This window comes from Syngnathus scovelli, chromosome 20, assembly GCF_024217435.2.
Source record: "Syngnathus scovelli strain Florida chromosome 20, RoL_Ssco_1.2, whole genome shotgun sequence".
Classification (NCBI taxonomy): Eukaryota; Metazoa; Chordata; class Actinopteri; order Syngnathiformes; family Syngnathidae; genus Syngnathus; species Syngnathus scovelli.
Genome location: NC_090866.1, coordinates 1,716,923 through 1,740,554, shown reverse-complemented (window position 1 = coordinate 1,740,554; position 23,632 = coordinate 1,716,923). Strand labels below are relative to the sequence as shown.

Here is a 23,632-nt window from a genome sequence, read left to right as displayed (position 1 = left end):
TGTGTCAGTGTGGGGGGGTCGTGAGAGTCGGCATTATTGGTGCCAAAGTTATCTGAAAGAGAGTCGCATGTAATTTGACAAACAATAATTTAGCCAAAGTTATCTGAAAGAGAGTCGCATGTAATTTGACAAACAATAGTTTAGAGGATCAAGGGGGGTTTTGTTGAGAAAATCATTGAAGTGTCGTCAGCATGGTGCCAAAATTATCTGAAAGAGAGTCGCATGTAATTTGACAAACAATAGTGGAGTCGGCATTATTGGTGCCAAAGATATCTGATGAGGTAGAGCCTTTGATGCGTCATCAGCATGCGGCCACAGTTATCTGATTTCTCGCGACACGTGATCCCATAGGCGTGGTCTAATCCCCGCCGAATTTGAAGTTGGTTTAGTGCGAATGACCAACGCTCATTTTTGAGAAGACAAGCCATCGCTCTGAGCAACGGAGTCGAAGCGCGTCAAAAGCTGTTTCGAGAATGGTTAGAGGTAAGTCATTTTACTACTTTGTCGCCGTAATAATAATGATAATAATAATAACAAATAATAATAATAACAAATAATAATAATAATAATAATACACTGCGGTTATTTTATAAAACAAGATGTAATGTTTATGTAATGTTTGTAGACATCATCGCTCTTGCCGATGTCCACGCATCTTTTGATGACGACTTTAGCGACGTTTACCTAACACAATTAGACTACGGTGAGTCAATCGTGCATCTAAGATAGTTCATATAAATGCTAGTAGTTGATGATTTTATTTTATGTATGTAACAGATCTCGTGGCCGCGGCTACTAGGAAAAACAATCAGCCGACACAAGCTGCCTTCGAACGCCATATTGAAGCAGTGGAAGCGACAGAGCCAGCGACAGAGCCAGCGACAGAGCCAGCGACAGAGCCAGCGACAGAGCCAGCGACAGAGCCAGCGACAGAGCCAGCGACAGAGCCAGCGACAGAGCCAGCGACAGGGCCAGCGAGACCAAGCGCATCAGAGTAACGTGCTACCGTTGGAACCAATCCAATTGCATCCCACGCCGACCGACAGGAAACATCGACGGACACAGACTTAGCTGAAGCTCTATCTACATACGAGGGTTTGAACCATCATCAAGAGTCGACAAACAAAGTTGGAGCTATTCCTTCTATTTTTTCTCTCTTTGTATGCTATCATCCGACTTGCTATTTTCGGTATTATAAAGGATTAACTTTTTTATATCTACTTCCAGGTGAGCGTTGTGACACGGAGGCACAGAGAGGAAGGAGGAGGAGGAGGGGGCAGCCCTTCTGCAACACGCGCCACTCAACCAGTAGGGGGCCTGTAAAGTGCCATGGTAACTGTATCTATAAAAGACGGTTACAAGAATGTTTTAAGATTATACGTATTCTGACAGATTCAAACCTTACGTCAACAGAGTCAGATTTCTTAGCAAACATTGATGAAATAGATTTGCTACCATTTAGCGAAACAAGTCAAAGAAGTGACACACTAGAGCTAGATTTGTCAAGCGTTAACAATACGTCTACGAGTCAAATAACAGATTTGCTCAACAATGTGAGCACGGCTTTGTTAGAGGGGGAAACACCAGACAGTCCTGCTATTCTTACCCATTTACAAGCTGTCATAGATGAATTGAACAATCAAAGTCTGAATGAAGGTAAACAGAGTCCTACACAAATCCCGTCACAATTGCTAAACATGATAGCAGAATTAAACAACCAAGCTAATGACAGCAACGGGCGTATAAGTCCTGATATTCCTGTCCAGTTGCTAAACATTATCCAAAATCTAAATACGCAGCCTCTGGTTGACCCGTTGACCGCTAACCCTGTCGATTCATCGCCGGCTGCTATTGACGACGTTCCACCGACATTTCAACCTAACAACTGCTCTGTTATAATTGATCACGAAATAGATATTATTGATGACAACACACCAGCATTTCAACACATGCCCCAGCAATCTAACAGCGGTTCCGTATTAGCTGATCAGCGCGGCAGTTCTGTTGTAGTCAATAGACCGCATTTCAATAATGTAGAGGTAAGGCGACAGTTAAATATACCATCGCAACAGAACATTAATGATTTTGCAACCTTCTACCTCAGATTGAAGATAAAATAGATGATGTTATGCAAGAGGTGGTTAGCCGGGCACAACCAGGTGATGTAATTCAGGCCGAGTTAGTGGGTAGTAACGATAGAGCTCACATCTACCAGCAAACGAGTGACATAAACTCTATCAGAGATAGTGTATCAGATATGCTTGAGCGTTTAGCCCAGGTATGGGCAAACTAAATTCGTATTAACTAAATTAAAGCATGTAGTGTGGTGTGAATTAGCACTTCATTGTTGGCTCGTGACCCCTCGCAGAGGCCGTTCTCTTTCCTCAACCAGCCGTCTTCCCTCACAGTTGGCTGACTCGTCCTCGACTGTGATCAAATACCTTGAAGCACGTTGATTGCCACTTTGCTGTGGAACAAATGCAACTAAACCTTTGCTAACTTTATCTACTTGGTAAATTAACACACAATAACAATAAGTAACTTGTCCTAAACACTTCAACACACCTTAAGCAAACGTGAGGTAACTGGTATGCAGTTCCTTAAACAAACATTGAGTAAATATGGGATAACTTTTATGCAACTACTTCTAACTGTATATAACCCTTAACAAAGAAAAACAGGTCTGATAAACTACAATCTATGAACCAAACCTACAGCTAAATGAAAAGGAATGAAGTTCCTGTGAATCAAACAAAGAACACGTCACCTATGCAAATAAGCCCTGCTCATTGTTAGTGAAGGCCTCTTACGGGAACAAAAACACACAGACAACATAAGGACAGGAAGGATACAAATGGCTGACAGGGATCAAAAGACATCCCTATCACATAAAAGGAAGAACCTAGATAAAAAGAAAGATAAACTCGTAAAGGCGAGGCCTCCAGGTCTGGCAGGCCAAAGCTTCACTTAAAATTATTCCAACAATATGTATATGTATATATATGTATGTATATATGTATATATATGTATGTACATATGTATATGTATGTACATATGTATGTGTATATGGGTGTATGTGTGTATATGTATATGTGTATATTGTCAAACGCACCTCTTGGATTAAGGTGCCCCCGGCTTCCCGGTAACGGGTTTGTTTTAGCCGGGTTCGGAGATTCGTCCGTAATCTAACCACCCGAGTTAAATTAACTCCATCGGAATCAAGTCAAGTCAAGTCAAGTTTATTTGTATAGCCCTAAATCACAAACAGTCTCAAAGGGCTTCACATAGCCAAAAATTGACAATTATTCTCAAAGCATCCCCTGATCATAAGCTCCCAAAAGGGCAAGGAAAAACTCAAAAAAACCCTACCAGGGGAAAATGAGAAACCTTGAGAAGGGACCACAGATGGAAGGATCCCCCTTTCAGGATCACCAGGTTATAATGGATGCAGAGAGTACACAAGTAATACATAATATGAAAATCAATGAAAGAAAAATGGATGTCGGAGGTGCCCTCGATTGTCCTGGCAGTGTCCTCAAGGGGGCCGAGCCGCAGCTCCCCCATCCCGAACTGGTCCCCGAGAATCCAGCCAGCCGCTATCCGCTTTTGAGCCACCTAACCCCCTCCCCAGCCGGGGAGGAGGTGGGCAGAGAGAACAGAACAAACTCCGGCCAAATCGGCCATCACAAGTTAGTTAAAGGCCATCTCATAGAAATGTGTCTTTAAACGTGTCTTAAATGTTTCTACTGAGGTAGTAGTTCTAATATCCATTGGTAGGGCATTCCAAAGCTCTGGAGCCCGAATAGAGAATGCTCTAGACCCTGCAGACATTTTCTTGGCCCTCGGTATAACTAAAAGACTAGCGTTTTGCGAACGAAGGTTACGAGACGGAACATAAGGAACGACTAGGTCGACGAGATATGAAGGCGCTAAGCCATGCAGTGCTTTATAGGTTAGTAGAAGAACCTTGAAGTCACATCTTAAATGGACCGGGAGCCAATGTAATTCGGCTAATATTGGGGTAATGTGATCAAATTTTCTTGACCGTGAGAGCAGCCTCGCAGCGGCATTTTGCACTAACTGTAGACTTTTAATACTGGATTTAGGAAGACCAGAGAATAATACATTACAGTAGTCCAGGCGCGACGTGACGAACGCATGTATAATAGTTTCCGCATCCCCAGTCGAGAGGATAGGACGAATCTTAGCAATATTACGAAGGTGAAAAAACGCAATCCTGGTTATATTTATTTATTTATTTATTTATTTATTGTTGTGTTATTTATTCATTATTTATTCAGCACGCTTTTGTTATACTTGTTACTTGTTTGTCTGTTGTGAGCCATGTCTTGTCACCGTGGGATAGGGGGGAACGAAATTTCGGTTTCTTTGTGTGTCTTTGGCATGTGGAGAAATTGACAATAAAGCTGACTTTGACTTTGACTTTGACTTTGATATTCTTAATGTGTTTTTGAAAGGAGAGCGTTTGGTCAAATATTACCCCGAGATTAGTTACCGTATCACTCTGAGTGATAGTACGGTTATCTACAGTTATAGTGGTTTCCTTAAATAAATGTTGATAACGAGTAGGACCAATTATCAACATCTCAGTTTTATCCGGGTTAAGACGAAGGAAGTTGAGAGACATCCATTGTTTAATCTCCGCAAGGCACGCCTCGAGATTACAGCAGTCCTGTGGATCTGTCATCGATAACGGCATATATAATTGGGTGTCATCCGCGTAGCATTGAAAACTAATATTATATTTACGTATTATGCCCCCAAGCGGAATCATATAAATATTAAATAAAATCGGTCCGAGTACCGATCCCTGTGGGACACCACAAGTAACATTATAAAGCTCAGAGGACGTATTACCATGGACCACTCGGTGCGTCCTGCCTGATAGATAGGAATTGAACCAGCTTAGTGCTGACCCTGAGATACCAACACAACTTTTAAGACGCCCTAATAAAATATCGAAGTCTACAGTGTCAAAGGCCGCACTAAGATCAAGTAGTAACAATACAGATGACGTATTTGAATCCATAGCTATGAGGAGATCATTAGTCACTTTAGCAAGTGCTGTCTCTGTAGAATGATTGGCTCTAAAACCAGACTGAAAAGAGTCATATCGATTATTATCGACCATGTAATCAATAAGCTGCTGTGCTACTACTTTTTCGAGAAGTTTTGCTATGAATGGGAGGTTTGAAACTGGCCTATAATTACTGAGACAGTCCGGGTCAAGATTTGCTCGCTTAAGTAGTGGTTTAATAATAGCGGTTTTAAAGGCCATTGGCACTATCCCAGAGGAAACAGACAGATTGATTATATTTAAGATGGACGGTCCTAAAATTGGAAATAATTCTTTAAGTAGTTTGGCTGGAAGCGGGTCGAGTAAACATGTTGTTTGTTTAGCCGTACTAACCAATTTTGTAAGCATTTCAAGGGACACGCTTTTAAAATTTGAGAGGGTTATTGCATGATCCCCAGCGCTAGTAACCGGCGGAGCGATTGGCATGGTATTCTTGATCTCGTCCCTAATGGACTCAATCTTTTGAGCAAAAAATTTCATAAACTCGTCAGCTGAGTGGAAGGAGCTATCAGGGGTCGGCAGGCGCAGAGTTAGCTTTGCCACTGTATCAAATAAGTATTTAGGATTATTTTTATTAAGATTAATGACTTGCGAAAAATAACGAGTTTTTGCTAAAATAAGCACATCTTTATATTTCAGGAGGCTGTCCTTCCATGCCTGATGGAAAACCTCAAGTTTGGTTAAACGCCATCTGCGCTCATGCTTTCTACATAATTGTTTAAACGTACGTGTTTCATCTGTGAACCACGGAGTTGGCCATCTACGGCGAGTTTTCAGACATAGCGGTGCCACAGAGTCGATGGCTTTTAATAATGTCGCATTGAATTCATTTGTAAGATTATCGATAGAGCCACTGTACGCGGGAAACATGGCGGTTGCCGGCGACAGTAACTCAGATAGCGCAGTTGCAGTCATGGAGTTAAAATTACGGCTGCTATAATTCTGATTGCTCTCTTGTCTTTGACAAGGAACTAAAATTTCAAATTTTATTAAAAAATGATCAGACAGAACAGTAGTGTATGGCAGTACTGTTATATTTGAAGTTCAAGATTCAAGATTCAAGATTCAAGAGTTTTTTATTCGCCATGTTTGAGCGTGCCAAACAAGGAATTTGACTTCGGTAAATCACAGCCTCTGTTCAACATTTAGGTGACTAACAACAACACTCAGGACATGTGAAGAACGAAAGATATTCTCAAACACCCCCTGATCTTAAACTCCCAAGAGGGCAAGGAAAAACTCAAAACTCCAGCTAGGGGAAATGAGAAACCTTGAGAAGAGACCACAGATGGGAGGGTCCCTCTTCTAGGATGACCAGGCTGCAATGGATGCAGAGAGGACACATAGTACAAACAGTGTAGACAAAAAAGGTGTGGCAAGCGGGATGTTATTGCACAGTAATGACTCTGAGACTCTAAGAGTGGTGTGAGTTCATCAGAGCGACAGCCTGGGGGAAGAAGCTGTCTCTGTGTCTGCTGGTTTTTGTGTACAGAGCTCTATAACGGCGTCCGGAGGGGAGTAGTTCAAACAGGCTGCAACCTGGGTGCGAAGGGTCTGTTGAGATGTTACTTGCACGTTTCCTGGTCCTGGACAGGTACAAGTCTTGGATAGATGGGAGGTTGATTCCAATTATCTTTTCTGCAGTCCTTATTGTCCGTTGCAGTCTGTGCTTGTCTTGTTTGGAGGCCGATCCAAACCAGACAGTGATGGAGGTGCAGAGGACAGACTGGATGATGGCAGTGTAGAAGGTCTTCAGCAGCTCCCGTGGCAGGTTGAACTTCTTGAGCTGTCTCAGGAAGTACAGCCTCTGCTGGGCCTTCTTGCGGACAGAGTCTATGTGGCCGGTCCATTTCAGGTCCCGAGAGATTGTGGTTCCCAGGAACTTGAAGGTGTCTGTGGAGAGAATAGTATTACTGCGGATAGTGAGGGGTGAAAGTGGTGAAGGGCCTCGCCTGAAGTCCACTGTCATCTCCACGGTCTTGAGCGGGTTCAGGTCCAGGTGGTTTTGGCTGCACCAGTGGACCAGCCGCTCCACCTCCTGTCTGTACGCAGTCTCATCACCGTTCTGGATCAGTCCGATGAGAGTGGTGTCGTCTGCATACTTCAGGAGCTTCACGGAAGAGTCACTTGCGGAGAAATCGTTGGTGTAGAGGGAGAAGAGCAGTGGGGAGAGGACGCATCCCTGAGGGGCTCCAGTGTTGGTGGTCAGGGTGTCAGATTGTGGTTGCTAGTCCTCGGGATAATACCAGATCTAAGGTATTTCCATTCTTATGCGTTGCTGCCTGTACAGCTTGCGTAAAACCAAACGTATCGATTAAAGTTTGAAATGCCGAAGTCAGTGGCTCCGACGGTGAATTCATGTGGATGTTGAAATCACCCATGATAACTATATTATCTGCATTTGTCACTAGACTAGATCAGCCACAACTTCTGAAAATTCATCCAGGAAGCCAGAGTAAGCCCCGGGTGGGCGGTAAATAACAACAAGATAGAATGACGGTAACGCAGTGGATCGCACAATGAGAGCTTCAAATGTTTTAAATACGTGAATTGAGCGAGGCCTTAATCTAAGCTCAGAATTTGAGATGAGGGCGACACCCCCACCCTTTTTTCGAGGACGAGCCACATGCGAGCTCACAAAATTTGGAGGCGAGGCCTCGTTAAGTGGCAGCAGTTCATTAGGTTTTAACCAGGTCTCGCAAAGACCAAAAACATTTAGATTATGTTCCGTGATAAGGTCATTAACGAGAACTGCTTTCGTATGAAGTGATCTAATATTCATAAAACCGAATTTAAGTGTAATTGGTTGATCAGGGTGCGTATCTATCGAAGGATTTTTAAACGGGATGCGAGTAAAATTGTGTTCTCTAGGCCTAATATCACCTCTCAAAAGTTTATTAGGGCGGTGGGATGAAACGACCGTGGGAATTTGATGATGAGTATTTGTTACACATGTGAAGTTATCTAAAACAGGCACCGTTTCATCAGCAAGACCGGTCGGGACGGAGTGATTGGATTTGTCTACTACCCCAGTAGAAAGTGTGTTTATGTGTACTGCAGCACTATTTAAACTGTCGCGCTCTAGTCTACACGAGGAGCTATGTGTATGCTGAAAGTCTAGCCTAGCGCTAGTTAACTTTAACTTAACAGACTCCAAACCCATCCTCACAGGTGGTCTAATCACCTGTGCCCTGGCCTGCTCTAAAGTGACCTGTCATGAGTGGCTCAAACAGTAATCTATATTCCTAGAAAGAGTGAAGGCGCCTTCACGGTTAGGGTGAAGGCCGTCCTTCCTCAGCAGGTCGGGGCGGCCCCAGAAGGAGGACCAGTTATCTATAAAATACAGTCCCTGCTTTTTACAGAACCCAGCCATCCATCGATTAAGGGAGACTAATCTACTAAACCTCTCATCAGTGCCTCTCCCAGGCAGGGGGCCAGAGACAAATACTCGATGCCGACTCATCTTTCTGGCAAGATCACAAGTCCTCGCTATGTTTTTCTTTGTGATCTCTGACTGTCTCATCCTAACATCATTGGAGCCGACGTGTATCACTATGTCCGAGTAGCTAGTGTTGTTGGAACTACGCTGTTGACTAGGCCTATTGCGAGTCAGCTCCCTAAGATTAGCTTCTATGTCGGGTGCTCTGCCCCCAGGAATACACATTACCGTGGCTGGATTTTTAAGCGTAATGTTGCGGGTAATGGAGTCGCCTATGACCAAAGTGCGAGGGCCAGCAGACCGAGATGTCTTTGGACGGCTATGCGTCTTACCTGGCTCATCGCGATTAGCAAGCCGCTTGGGGCTAATGCTAACCGGGCTAGCGGGCTGACTACAGCCTGCGTCTTTGTCCGCCGCAACTACTGTTATCGCACTATTCTGCTCTAACTGGCGGACACGTCCCTCTAGCAGAGACAACCTCTCTAAGAGAAGGGTGCAGTTGGTGCTCGAAGCCGTACATACCTCTTGGTCCGCTGCCATACTTTGTGTCCGAAGAGCGACGATCTGTCAGAACAACCCGGAAGCCGGAAGTCCACAAAAACTGATTGATGGCTTCCCCGGAGGAATGTCAATCAATCTAATTTCTGTACGACGCCAATCCCTCTCAAGTCACCCGAAGCTCGTGCCGAGTAACTCAATTCGAGGCAGGACTTCGAAGTGACCGCATCGTATTGATGGCTCCCCGCTAATGTTTGAAGTTCTTATTTGTTACGGATATTTTTTAGATGTCTTTGTTAAGACCTCAGGGATTCGTTTGTATAGCGCACCCAAGCACTAGTTTTGCCGAAGTAAATGTTGATATGGGTCCGTTCCACTTGGTCGCTCATGCAGCGAGCCGACCAACTTTTTTATTTGAAAGAGAATCGAATTAATAAAAGTGTGACAATAATAGCATTTAAGAAGAACATTAATGCACTTTATATGATTAATTCTAACTTCGTATACGTAGATCTAGCACTTAACCGTCGGAGTTGTTCACCCCTCTTAATTGCTTTAAAAAGAATAACAACTTTCTTAAACCGGATAAAAATGTCGTGCTCTATTTAGATTTGCCCAATAATTAATTTGGAAGGCAAGTCTATTTTTTGATCGTGTCCCGTTTAACTTTTGACGCGGCCCGACAAATTTAGGAACTGGGCCGCGCCCGACGGACAATCGAAATACTTTTATCCTCCACCAACTCCAATGATTTATTTTAACCGTCGTCGTTATTTTATTTAGAAGAAGTAAATTTCCAACAATTCACTGTTAACGAAATCCACTCTTCCCTTAAATATTTACGAAAGTTTTTTAATTCTCTAACTTGCTCGGAGTTACTTTTTCCGCGGCCCGTCAAAAAGGGGAAGCGGGCCTGAGCCTTTCGAATAGTTAAATAACTTTCCGTTCTACACAAAACCAATAATCCGATTTAAACACCTCCGTTAATTTATTCAGACGAAACAAACTTTCGAACGGATCGAAATTCACCCGTGGCTCAAACAACTACGGAAGTTATTCAAGTCTCTAACTTGTTCGGAGTTATTTTTTACGCGGCCCGTCAAAAAGGGGAAGCGGGCCTGAGCCTTTCGAATAGTTAAATAACTTTCCGTTCTACACAAAACCAATAATCCGATTTAAACACTTCCGTTAATTTATTTTATTTAAATCGGCCCCAAACCATCGGTTGCATATTCAGTACAAATCCGCGCACAACGAAGTAAGTAATATACAAAACACATTTATTGAAGAAACATGGAATATAATTACAAATCTCAATTACTCCAGAAACCGAACAATTTCACTCACTGATACCCGTGTTAATAAAATCATTCAATCCCAGAACAATTCGACTGCAAAACACAGTTCATGAAAGAGGGAAGAGGTAAATACCAGCTGCGTGCTATTTTTGGTGGAAGCAAAGTCGAGTGATCAATTCGATCTTACTTCTAAAATCCAAATTAGAGAAATAGGCTGGCCTCGAGGGAGCCGGCGGCCCGATGACTATTCCCCCCTCTCGCTAAAATACATAAAAACGGTAAACCCTCACCTATTTCTCCTTTAAAGTCGTCCAGTCCAATTTTTGGGAGTAAATCCAAGTTAATTTCAGTCCAGTGATCCTGCGTCTCACACAAAGATCTTCGGGACTTTGGAAAAAATCTTGAAACTCCTCCGGGCTTCTTCACGTATGAGCGCTCTTTTGGGGGAAAAAAGCCCTGAAGCTGTCCCTGCAGGACTTTTTATAGACTTCTCAGTCCCCCCCTCCCCTTCTTTGTCCTATACCTTCCCTATAGGGTAAGACTGCCCAGCTTTCCCACGCCTATAGAGTGAACTGGTCAGTTTTCCCACGCCTACTATAGAGTAGGAGTGCCCAGTTTTCTTCCCACGCTTGGACATCTGTGGCCTTCAGCAGCTGTTTCCGCCCTGACCACGCAGTACTTTTCCACCAAATGCACAGCTAGCCCCTGGTAAAACCTTTCACTTCCCCTTTTCTTCTCTTCCTGTTCCATGAAAATAACTTTTTAAAGTTACGCTTCAATTAACTCTGAAATAAAAATCCAAACCCTTGACCTACTTTTCTAAACAATTTATGTCACGCCACTATTCTCATAGTGGCGGGTCTCTTGATCGAATTAACTAATAATATTGCTTAAAGCAGTTACAGAATACATTTTTAGCCAAGCAAAGAAATCAAAAAATAAAAATCACATTTGTGCTTCTCCAAACAATTTATGTCACGCCACTATTCTCATAGTGACGGGTCTCTTGATCGAATTGACAAATAATATTGCTTAAAGCAGTTACAGAATACATTTTTAGCCATGCAATGAAATCAAAAAATAAAAATCACATTTTTGCTTCTCCAAACAATTTATGTCACGCCACTATTCTCATAGTGACGGGTCTCTTGATCGAATTGACAAATAATATTGCTTAAAGCAGTTACAGAATACATTTTTAGCCAAGCAATGAAATCAAAAAATAAAAATCACATTTGTGCTTCTCCAAACAATTTATGTCACGCCACTATTCTCATAGTGACGGGTCTCTTGATCGAATTGACAAATAATATTGCTTAAAGCAGTTACAGAATACATTTTTAGCCAAGCAATAAAAATTACATTTGTGCTTCCATGCGTGACTCACACTCCGACACCGTGTTCCTCTTTTATTTCTATTTTAACCGACTTAGCTTATTCTGGCCCCTCTTTTGGTTCTGCGTTTTGGTCTGGCGCCATCTTTTGGACAAATTTGGAATTTCAACTCTGCCAATTTATTCCTGTGAACAATCCATATTCTACCATTTGCACCATCTCTACCCCCCATGTTACATGACACGGGTGACTCACATCTCTGGCAATCGAGGTTGCCTTGCGGGCGAGATGGGAGGTGTAAATGTCCTTCAGGGAGGGCAGCGAAGCACCAATAATCTTACCAGCCGTATTCACTATGCGCTGCAGGGCCTTCAAGTTCTGTTCAGTGCAGTTACCACCCCAGACAGCGATGCAACTGGTGAGGACGCTCTCAATGGTGCCACGGTAGAATGTAGACAGGACTGCCTGAGGAGCACATGCACGCCTGAGCTTCCGCAGGAAGTACAGGCGGCGCTGAGCTTTCTTTGCCAGTGACGAGGTGTTTGCGGACCAGGAGAGGTCCTCACTGATGTGCACCCCCAGGAACTTGGTGCAGCTCACCCTGAGCACCACCTGAGGCCTCTGACAGAGGAAGTCCAGTATCCAGTTGCAGAGGGAGGTACTGAGGCCCAGCTCGTCGAGTTTGCAGATGAGTCGCTGCGGCACAATGGTGTTGAAGGCAGAGCTGAAGTCCACAAACAGCAACCTCACATATGAGTCCTTTCTCTCCTGGTGGGTGAGGGCCGAGTGGAGGGCAGAGCAGATGGCATCCTCAGAGGACCGCTTGGCACGGTACGCAAACTGGAAAGGGTCAATGGTGGGGGGGAGAACGGATTTGATGTGCTCCATGACCAGCCGCTCAAAGCACTTCATGATGATGGGCGTCAGTGCCACAGGGCGGTAGTCATTGAAGCAGGACGGTGCAGGTTTCTTCGGCACAGGAACAATGGTGGCAGCTTTGAAACACGAGGGGACGATGGCCTGCTGCAGGGAAACGTTAAAGATGTCCGTGAAGACACCCGACAGATCCCCAGCGCAGTCCTTCAGCGCTCGACCCGGGATGTTGTCAGGGCCCGCCGCCTTACGGGTGTCAATAGCGGCAAGCGCCCTCCTCACACCGTCGGCAGAGAGGCGCAGGGGCTGCTCGTGTGAGGGGGGAGTGGTCTTCAGCGGGCAAGTGCTGTTCTGGCCGTCGAAGCGAGCAAAGAAGCGGTTCAGATCGTTCAGCAGACGGACGTCGCCCTCACAGCTCCTCGGCGCGGGCTTGTAGTCCGTGATGGTCTGAATGCCCCGCCAAAGGCTACGTGCGTCCTTGCTGTCCTTGAAGTGGGTGGAGACCTTGCACGAGAACGCCTTCTTGGCTTCTTTGATGCCTCGGGACAGGTCGGCCCTCGCTGTCCTCAAGCCAGCCTCATCCCCCGCTCTGAAAGCCTTGTCCCTGGCCCTCAACAGTCTGAGGACAGCCCCCGTCAGCCACGGCTTCCAGTTCGCGCGAGTGACGACGGATTTCGAGCAAGTCACATCATCGATGCACTTCGTGATGTAAGAGGTAACAGAGTCAGTATACTCCTCTATGTCCGTCCAATCGTTGTAGGTGGCTGCCTGCTTAAACAAGTCCCAGTCAGTGGTGTCGAAGCAGTCACGAAGTGCATCGGAGGCACCCTCAGGCCACACGCGAACCTGCCTCCGAACCGGCCTGGATGCCTTTACCAATTGTCTGTATGCGGGCAAAAGCAAAACGGTGAGATGGTCAGAAAGCCCCAGATGGGGGAGGGGGGTGGCTTTGAAAGCTCCCTTTTGCGCCGAGTAGACTAGGTCCAGGAAGCTGTCTCCACGTGTCGGAAAAGGAACATGCTGGTGAAGCCTCGGGAAAACAGACTTCAGGTTGGCATGATTGAAGTCTCCAGCGAAGATGGTGAAACCGTCAGGGTGCGCTGTTTGCTGTTCACTGACAGCCTGGTACAGTTCACCAAGCGCCGCGATCCTGTCTCCTTCGATGTTGGAAGGCGGGATGTATACCGCGACTAGCAGAATCGCGGTAAATTCCCTCGGCAGATAAAAAGGACGGCACTTAATGATCACAAACTCCACAAGCGGCGAGCAGTGCTTACATACCACCACAGAGTCCCGGCACCATTCTTCTCGGATGTAGACGCATATTCCACCTCCTCGCGACTTTCCCCCTCGTACAATGGCACGGTCCGCCCGATAGCACGCTAGCCGCTCCAGATGCACGGCAGAGTCCGGAATGTTGTCACTCAACCAGGTCTCGGTGAACACGAGCACACAGCAGTTCCGCACCGTCCGGTTCGTAGACCTCAGCAGGCGAACGTAATCAATTTTGTTGTCCAGCGATCGAACATTCGCCAGAAGAATGGAGGGCACCGCCGGTCGCGCTGGGTTGGCCGCCAGCCTGGCCCGGACGCCTCCGCGCTTGCCCCTCTTCTGCCTCCTCGCACACCGTTTCCGACGGCTCCCAACCGGGGGAGGAATAGCGGGTGAGGTCGGCAACGTTTCAGGACGTAGCAGTCCGAGCGCCTTTAATGTCGTTTAATGTTATGGTTGTATTTACAATTGTCAAAAACAATTGCGAAGCTGAAAAAATAGCAAATTTTAAGCTAAGCACAATATCAAGTCTTAGCGCTCCAGAAGTGTTTAATTTGAACTAATGTTTGTATAGCACATTCAGAATTCTGACAAATACATTTTTATAAATAAGTTTGTACTGGTCCACATTACTTGAGTCTGAATCATTGTTCCCAGAACTATGTGATGTTATCTGAGCGCATGTGATATGATTTCCAGTAGACAGCAAGTGGTAAAATGGTTTTAAATGTGTTAATAGTACATGAAAAATAATAAGTATTCTTTGGAGACCAAATATTAACTTTTTACTATTGAAAATGGATTTTTGCAATGAACGGGGGCTTTGAAGCCGGCCTATAATTACTACTGAGACACTTAGGGTCGAGGTTTGGTCGCTTAAGTATTGGTCAAATAGTAGCGGTCTTAAAGGCTGTTGGCATAGTGCCTGACATGGGTGACAAATGGTATTTAAGAGGAAAGGTCCTAAAATCTGAAATAGTTTTAACAAGTTTGCCAGGAAGCGGGTTGTAAGTTGTGTGCTTTGCCACACTAACCAGTTGTGTAAGGCTTTCAAGGGCCACTTTTTAAAATGGGTCAAGTTTGTCAGATGATTGTCAGCCTTAATATGAAATTCAGTAGGCCTAATCACAGGTTTTGACTGGGTTTTAGGAGCGGTGTCCATAATCTCATCCCTAATTAGCTGAATCTTCTGAGTAAAAAAAATGCATGAAATCGTCGGCTGATTGAGGAGAGTTACTGGAGGTTGGCTGCAATATGGTTAGGCACAATATGAAGTAAGTATTAAGGGTTATCTTTATTGAGACCAATAATTTTGGATAAATCATTCATTATTATAATATAAAACCCAAATTGACCCACCTTCCAGGGTCCAATTTTGATCCCAGCAGTTTTTGGGGTGTACTGTCTGGGAGAGAGAGAACTCATCGTGGTTCATTATCCACTTCCAGTCCTTTCTAGTCAAACGTCTTTATTACTCATATTTCCATGTTTTTCATGCAACCTTACTTGCTCGTGTAGCTTTGCGTCTAACTGTACATTTCAAGAAGCATGGATGAATCCATCTTGGCTTCTGACACACTGGCCTGTGCAACCGGTGAAAACACACGCAGATGTGACCCATTGAAGTTTCAGGATACCTGGACCCGTATTGTGGAGTTTTCCTGTGGAGAATTCTATAGAGATCCATGTTGAATGTATTATACACTTTAAATGTGGAATTGATTTGTGTATGGACTCAAAAGTTGTATACTGGTTCTCCCTCATGATGTGCATGGAAGGACACCTCACAGGCTACTGTGAAGGACATATGTATTTGCATTCTGTATTTAAGGAATAAAATAAACTTAATCAGAGGACAGTGCTCATGACTGAATGTAGATATGGTGCAGTTCCATTGGTTGAAAAAGACAATAAGCTGTTGTTTAAGGGTTGCCAATAGCATCACATCCCACCCCACATGAGCGCAGCATTTCTAAAGATTTCACGACCCGCATTTGTCAAATAAAACAAAACGTTTCATAATCTATCACACCATTTCCACCATTATAATGACTGCAGTTTTTGTGAATTGTGCTTTAAAACAATTACTCCAAGCTGCAAGCATATCAGCAGCTGCCATCAATGTGGCTGCCACCAGCCAAGCACGGAAGCAGTTACTTTAGTCAAAACGTGCATTATGATTTTTCACCTTCACTAGTACACTAATAATAGTGTACATAGTATAATAATATAATATTACAGCCTCTTGAGTGAGCAAGTGTAAATGTGTTTCTTTTGTGGTTCAGGTTTCTGGGAGAATACACATTGCCAGTTTAATAAGGGATCCCCTCATTTAAATGTGGCTTCACTCACACTGGCTAGTGGTCATCTATCGACGGGAAGCTTTTTTTTGCTTTATAGCCTACATCATAATTCTGTTTAGTCCTATGTAAATTCTAACCTCCAATCCTTTTCAAGAAAATGATCTCGTTGATAGTATTATCAGCCATGATTAACTACTTTTGCTTTAGTGTACTGTACTGTACTTTAGAGGACAATGTGGCAAAGAGGTCAGGTGCGATGTGAGCTGGGTGGCAGCCAATTACAGAAGTTATCTCGAAGGACCAGGGACGTGTGGTCAGGGGAGGCAAGGGAGGCCGTGCCTGCCCTGCCATCATAAAAAGGGGAAAAAAACAAATTCAATTGTCATGTTCATTAAATAGTTTTTATTATAAATGTTATAAATAACATAATTTTCTTTTTAATTTCAGTAGTTTTGTATCATTTTGAAACAAAATCACTGAATTTTTATAGCTAAAACCGAAGACGAGTCGCTTGGAGGAGGCAACGTCCTGCCTTGCCTCCTCTGAGGATTGCAGAATCACACGGCTGCCGATGCTGACAGGCTATGTAGTTAGATTGAACTGCTGTCTGTCTCTATGTCGCTGTTTAAGTGTACACTAATAACTAATTTCCGTAGTTAAGCTGATGTATATAGCATCTAGTGTTTTTTGTCATCTGTCTGTAACGTCATGTTTCTTTAGAAGAGCAAAACTGCTTTGAAAAGCGACCCAACAGAGGCAACGAAAGAAAGTTCTCCAGCCTTATGGCAGGGAGCGCTAGTGATCCCGGGATGCTTCAGGCGCCCACCTCTAGAATAAGTGATCTCCAGTTCAAATTTACAGTGAACAACTGAGCAGTCGATCATTTATTTCAGTTTATATTCTTTTTTTTTTTTTTCGTTTTTGCATTTCATTTTACAATGGAGGATTACATATTCGAACTCAAACAATTTTCAACTATGGGTTTTCGGTCAAAGCAGGAGGTCATCAGTAAAGGTAGACCATCTCCGGAGTTAAAAGGTTTGATTCGGACAACGGGACTTTAGAGCAGTGTGCCTTATTGAGTGTTTTTATGTGTGAAGACTGCTGATATGGGGTTTTAATTAAAATAGTCATGAACCTCACCGCACGTCACTGCTAAGGACATACGTATAATGTCACCTCTGGCAGGGAAGAGGTTCGAGCTTGTGTGAGGCAGAAGAGTTCAGCCTAGACAGACGGATTTGCCTCCATACACAGCTTGGGCTCTGGTACTCATCCTCTTAAATTGGGCTGGACTCTCTTCCACACTGGAGTTGCCCACGAAGAGAGGCCCTCCGCCATTGGGTGAAGGGCACATGTTGCTCAGCCACTCTTTTTGGAGTCCTTGGAGGGTTTGCTGGAGAGCGCTCTCACCGGGGACTCCTTTTTTGTGCTGGGGAACTTTAATGCTCACATGGACAATGACAGTGAGACCTACAATGGGGTGATTGGGAGGAATGGTCCTCCATCTGAACCAAATAGTGTTTTGTTATTGGACCTCAGTGCTCGTCACGGATTGTCTGTTGTCCATGAACACCGTATTCAAACATAACAGTGTGCATATGTGCACTTGGTACCAGGACACCCTAGGTTGCTGTTGGATGATCGACTTTGTAGTTGTGGCACCTGATTTGCGACAGTATGTATTGGACACTAGGATGGAGAAAGGGGCGGAGCTGTCAATTGATCACAACCCGGTGGTGTGTTGGCTTCGATGGTGGGCGAAGATGCTGATCCGACCTGGCAGACCTTGAAGGAGGGCAGGCAAGAGGAGTATAAGAATAGCAACCTTGGAGATGGGGGTTAGACCTTGATTGATTGACAATTTTATTCAGAATATTCAAATATACAAAAAGTACCGAGCTTCCTGTTTGTTATCAGATAAAGTCCTTGCATAAAACCAAATTAAATTGAGGAAGCAAAATAAACACACAGAGAATAAAAAGAAAAAAAGGACATACGGAAAGGAGTGAGAAGCATAGATTTTTAGCTCTCACCCCTTTATCAAAACAAAATTTATATTTTTTTATATAAAGGCAAACCTCAGTTTTCGAACGTCCCGGTTCTCGAACAAATTGGAATTCGAACGAAAAATTCGAGATTTTTTTGCTTCGGTTGTCGAGCAAATTTCGGAGGTCGAACCTCGCGAGATGAGCTGAGAGGACTCGAGAAAACCCGTTGTTATTGTATTTTTGTTACTTTGAGGATTGTATTAACCCCTAATCATGCCTCCAAAGAAAGGAAGTGGGAGCAGTAAAGTCATCCTAAAACACAAAGACGCTCTTGAAGCAATGCGACAGTGAGCATTAAGCACATTAAGCTCCCTGCGCACTGAGGTCCACTTAAATTTGGGAAAGTACATCAGGACTTTAAAAATTTTCTAAATTTCAGCGACGGCTCTGTCACAATAATGCGGCACGCTACGGTTGCGCGTTCGGCGGTGCGCTGCAGTTGCGCGATCGGACAAAAATGCGCAAATGAAAAAATGCTTGAAAAAGGCGGGTTTTGTATGTCTTGGAACGGATTAAATTTTCTTCCATTATTTGTAATGGGAAAAATAGATTCGGAATTCGAACGATTTGCTTCTCGAACCGCCTTTTGTGGTCGAAAACCTAGGTTTGACAGTATATATAGTATGTGTATATATATTTATATAGCTTTAGGAGGAATGCCCAGACTTCACCCTCCCCAGGTGGGACTTTTTTTTTTTTCTGTAGCTCAGGTAGTGTGGCAAATTTGAACAGGTTCCTAGCCCAAGTTACAGGGGGGGAACATATCCTCACATAACCCTGTAACTTGGGCTAGGAATGAGGGAACCTGTTCAAATTTGCCACACTACCTGAGCAGACCCCCAGGAAGACAGAAAAAAAACAGTTGGAGTCTAGGACTCACCGTTCTCAAAATAAGGTAGCACCCGTGAGGATATGTCCCCCCCCCCCTGTAACTTGGGCTAGGAATGAGGGAACCTGTTCAAATTTGCCACACTATCTGAGCAGACCCCCAAGAAGACAGTTGGAGTCCAGGACTCACCGTTCTCAAAATAAGGGGGGGGGCGGGGGGAACATATCCTCACGGGGCACCCGTGAGGATATGTTCCCTCCCTGTATGTCATGCGGTCGCGTTTATTTTTCCGGTTTTCTGTCTCGTCGGTGTCGTAACTTTACTTCCTGTTTTATTTTGTCATCCCTTCCGTTTCAGTTCGTGTTTCCTTTCTTGGTGTTTGGTTGTCTTGTCTTCCCTGATCCCGATTGTGTGCACCTGTGTAGTTGACACTAATTGTCAGCACCTGTGTCCCCGCCCTTTTGTGTGTATTTAGTCCGTGTCTTCCCCTTGTCTTGTGCCAGTGTGTCTTGCCTCGTCCCGACCACCAGCGATTCTTTGAGGTCCGAGCTCTCAGTAAGACTCCTCCTTTTTGTCTCGCCACAGAGCGACGCCTTTTGTTAGTGCCTTGATCCCCATAGCCTTTTTGTCTCGCCACAGAGCGACGCCTTTTGTTAGTGCCGTGATCCCCATAGCCTTTTTGTCTCGCCCCAGTGCGACGCTTTTTGTTTGTACTTTTTGCCACGTGTTTTCCCTCGCAAGAGGCGTTTTGAGTTGTACTTTTGATCAGTGTGTGTGCTGGAATAAATCAGAGAAAGAAACGACTCTGCATCCGAGTCCTCCGCCTTGTTCCCAGCCTGACACTGTAACTTGGGCTAGGAATGAGGGAACCTGTTAAAATTTGCCACACTACCTGAGCAGACCCCCAGGAAGACAGAAAAAAAGCCAGTCGATGTCCAGGACTCACCCTTCTCAAAATGGGAGGGGGGCACAAATATTCACGGCTTGACATTTTTTATAGCGTTCCTGTTACAATTTTTATCCCACCACCTTTCACTTTGCTTGGGACAAAAGGAGCCTTCAGAACTGAAATTTCTTCAATTATTCATTCAAATCAATTCACTCAAATCATTCTCGTTATGAAAGATTTGATCACAAAACGTGTGTGGCTTTTTCTTAAATGAACACGTTTGACATTGCTATAGTGTCAGCTTTTAATTATATTGCGCTGTCATTTTAAAGCAAATTAATAAATGCAACAATATTAATTTGCTTTGAAAATACCTGAGTAATAAAATGGATGGATGAATGATGATCACAATTAAGTATAAAGTCTCCTTTGTAATATATACTCCTTGTAGCATGTAACGGTACCCAAGAGGAGTTTCTTTGCATCGAGGTTTATGCAAAGAGCTCACGTAATTATATCGTTGCTTTTGGGTGAAATAAATGAGTGTTCCGCCTGTACGACTGGTCTTTGAATGCACCCCGCTTCAATGGCAGAACGCGGATGAATTTAAAGACATCAAATGAGAATAATCCGTTATAAAAATTAAAATTGACTGACGCAAACGTGAATTCTTCATGTTTTTATTGAAAACAACATAGTGCTGACGCCGTACGACGCCGTACGGCATCGGTTTTTCGCTTTCCAAACAAGGCGTGTGCGCTCCCGCGGCAGGGGGAACAAAATCTCACGGGGGAACCAAATCGAGCACAACACCGGAAATAGCTCCAAGACGAGCGGATCGGCTGTTTGTAAGCACCGCGGATGAGATCGCGGAGCCTCATTCGACTTCCAGCGGCCGGTGCACTCGCGCAGGCCGCCCGGCACCGCCGAAAGGCCGTTTGCATGCGCCAAGTAGCCGAAAATGGCCCCGGCCCAGCGGTTCGGCACTTTACAAGCACCGCGGATGAGATCGCGGGGCCGCATTCGACTTCCAGCGGCCGGTGCACTCGCGCACGCCGCCCGGCACCGCCGAAAGGCCGTGCGCATGCACCAAGTGGCCGAAAATAGCCCCGGCCCAGCGGTTCGGCACTTTACAAGCACCGCGGATGAGATCGCGGGGCCGCATTCGACTTCCTGTGGCCGGCGCGCACGGCGAGCGGCGCCGGTGACCTTCCGGCTCCACCTGGTACCTCGCACGGCTCTCATCTTCCCCCCGCACGGACTTCCGAGCGCTCGGGGAGACGCTCGGAAGCTGCCGGTGCCGCCGTGGCGGGGAATTGCCTCGCTCTGGCGGACGCGGCGAGTAAAAACACCACCTCTCGCACTTAGCGCACACTCTCGCGTTGCTACGCCTCCCGTGGCACTTTAAGCGGCCGAACGGCGGGAGTAACTCTAACTCTCTTAAAGTGCTAGAGACATCCCTTTTTTTATTTCAATTAGAACGGAATTTGATAGAATGTATAAAGTGAACACATTTGCCGCATTGGAAATTAAAAATGGACACCGATTACTAAGAATAAAGCTGAAATGAAATGCCAGTTGACCACTGCGAATAAAGAAATGAACATCTGCAGCGTTTGGTTTAGGTTTTAGGCGCATTTTTAATTTTATTTCTTAAATCGCATTTTCTCGACGAGCTGAGCACGTTTTCTGAATTGTGCCCCACCCGTCACGCTTCGACATACTTTTCAAAGTCAAAGTCTCAAAGTCTCCTTTATTGTCAATTCCTCCGCATGTCAAGACACACAAAGAGATCGAAATTACGTTTCTCACTATCCCAGGGTGACAAGACAGCGTTCACAACGCACATACAAGTAAACAACACAGGAAAAATAAAACAAGAAGATGAACAATAAGAGTGATAGCACGCTAGCCGCTCCCGATGCACGGCAGAGTCCGGAAAGATAAGACAGAGTTCACAACGCACATACAAGTAAACAACACAGGAAAAATAAAACAAGAAGATGAACAATAAGAGTGATAGCACGCTAGCCGCTCCCGATGCACAGCAGAGTCCGGAAAGATAAGACAGAGTTCACTACGCACATACAAGTAAACAACACAGGAAAAATAAAACAAGAAGATGAACAATAAGAGTGATAGCACGCTAGCCACTCCCGATGCACAGCAGAGTCCGGAAAGATGACAGTCAACCAGGCCACTGTGAACATGAGCACACAGCAGGCACGCACTGTCCGGTTCGTGGATCCTATCAGGCGAACTCAACCCATCTTGTCGTCCCGCGAACGAATGTACGCCAGGATAATGGAAGGCACGGCTAGGCGAGCTGGGTTGGCCGCAAACCTGGCCCGACGTCTCCGCGCTGGCCCCTCTTCTCTTTTTGTTTACATTCACTGAAGCTAAACGCGTACAACTTGTGACGTCATGAGACTCTAAGAGTGGTGTGAGTTCATCAGAGCAACAGCCTGGGGAAAGAAGCTGTCTCTGTGTCTGCTGGTTTGGGCGTACAGAGCTCTATAACACCGTCCGGAGGGGAGTAGTTCAAACAGACTGCAACCTGGGTGAGAAGGGTCTGTTGAGATGTTACTTGCACGTTTCCCTGTCCTGGACAGGTACAAGTCTTGGATAGATGGGAGGTTGATTCCAATTATCTTTTCTGCAGTCCTGATTGTCCGTTGCAATCTGTGCTTGTCTCGTTTGGAAGGGGATCCAAACCAGACAGTAATGGAGGTGCAGAGGACAGACTGGATGATGGCAGTGTAGAAGGTCTTCAGCAGCTCCTGCAGCAGGTTGAACTTCTTGAGCTGTCTCAGGAAGTACAGCCGCTGCTGGGCCTTCTTTCGGACAGAGTCTGTGTGGCCGGTCCGGGAATCTAATACAAAAGGTGTCATGATTCGAACCTGCAAGGGGGAATCACCATGGATTTCTAGTCCATCACCTGGAGATGGACTAGAAATCCATTGGGGTCTCACCTCGCAGGTCCAGGTCCTGCCGACAATGATCCGACAATGATCACTCGTGGTGTTATATGAGATACTCACCACATTTGTACGGTGTGCATTACACAGTGTGTTGTTGTGGCCGAGTGGTTAAGGCGATGGACTAGAAATCCATTGGGGTCTCCCCTCGCAGGTTTGAATCCTGCTTACAACGATTCAGATCTTGAATTAGAATCTTGCTAGATCCTCGCAATACGCATTTTGACAATGTGAGGCCCACCCCAGTGTATGTTGTTGTGGCCGAGTGGTTAAGGCGATGGACTTGAAATCCATTGGGGCCTCCCCTCGCAGGTTCGGGTCCTGCTGACAATGATTCAAAGTTTGGAATCCTGCTGACGACAATTCCGATTTTGAAATAGAATCTTACTAGATCCTTGCAAGATGCATTTTGACAATGTGAGGACCTCGTCAATGTGTGTTGTTGTGGCCGAGTGGTTAAGGCGATGGAGTTGAAATCCGATGGAGTTGAAATCCGTTGGGACCTGCAGACAACAATCCAACCTTTTAATTAGAATCTCATGGTGTATTAGGAGATACTCACCACATGCATTTGAACAGTGTGTATGACATTGTGTGTTGTTGTGGCCGAGTGGCTAAGGCAGACCTGGGCAAAATACGGCCCGCGGGTCACATCCGGCACTTTGTGCTTCCCTGTCCTGAGCATGACAGCATGAGGCCACTCGTAAATTATATTGATTACAACTTAATTAAAAAAATAAATAATAATAATCTGTGTCGTGCATGCAAT

The 23,632-nt window shown here is 45.0% G+C and overlaps 1 long non-coding RNA gene and 2 other non-coding genes across 3 annotated transcripts in view; all 3 read left to right on the top strand.

Moving 5' to 3' along the window:
- LOC137839769 (uncharacterized) overlaps positions 1–23,632 on the top strand; it is a 203,226-nt gene that overhangs the window by 46,725 nt on the left and 132,869 nt on the right. The gene's annotated exons all lie outside the window — the stretch shown is intronic.
- trnas-aga (transfer RNA serine (anticodon AGA)) lies at positions 22,957–23,038 on the top strand. The gene has a single exon. It is a non-coding gene; the product is annotated as a tRNA-Ser (tRNA).
- On the top strand, positions 23,115–23,196 carry trnas-uga (transfer RNA serine (anticodon UGA)). The gene has a single exon. It is a non-coding gene; the product is annotated as a tRNA-Ser (tRNA).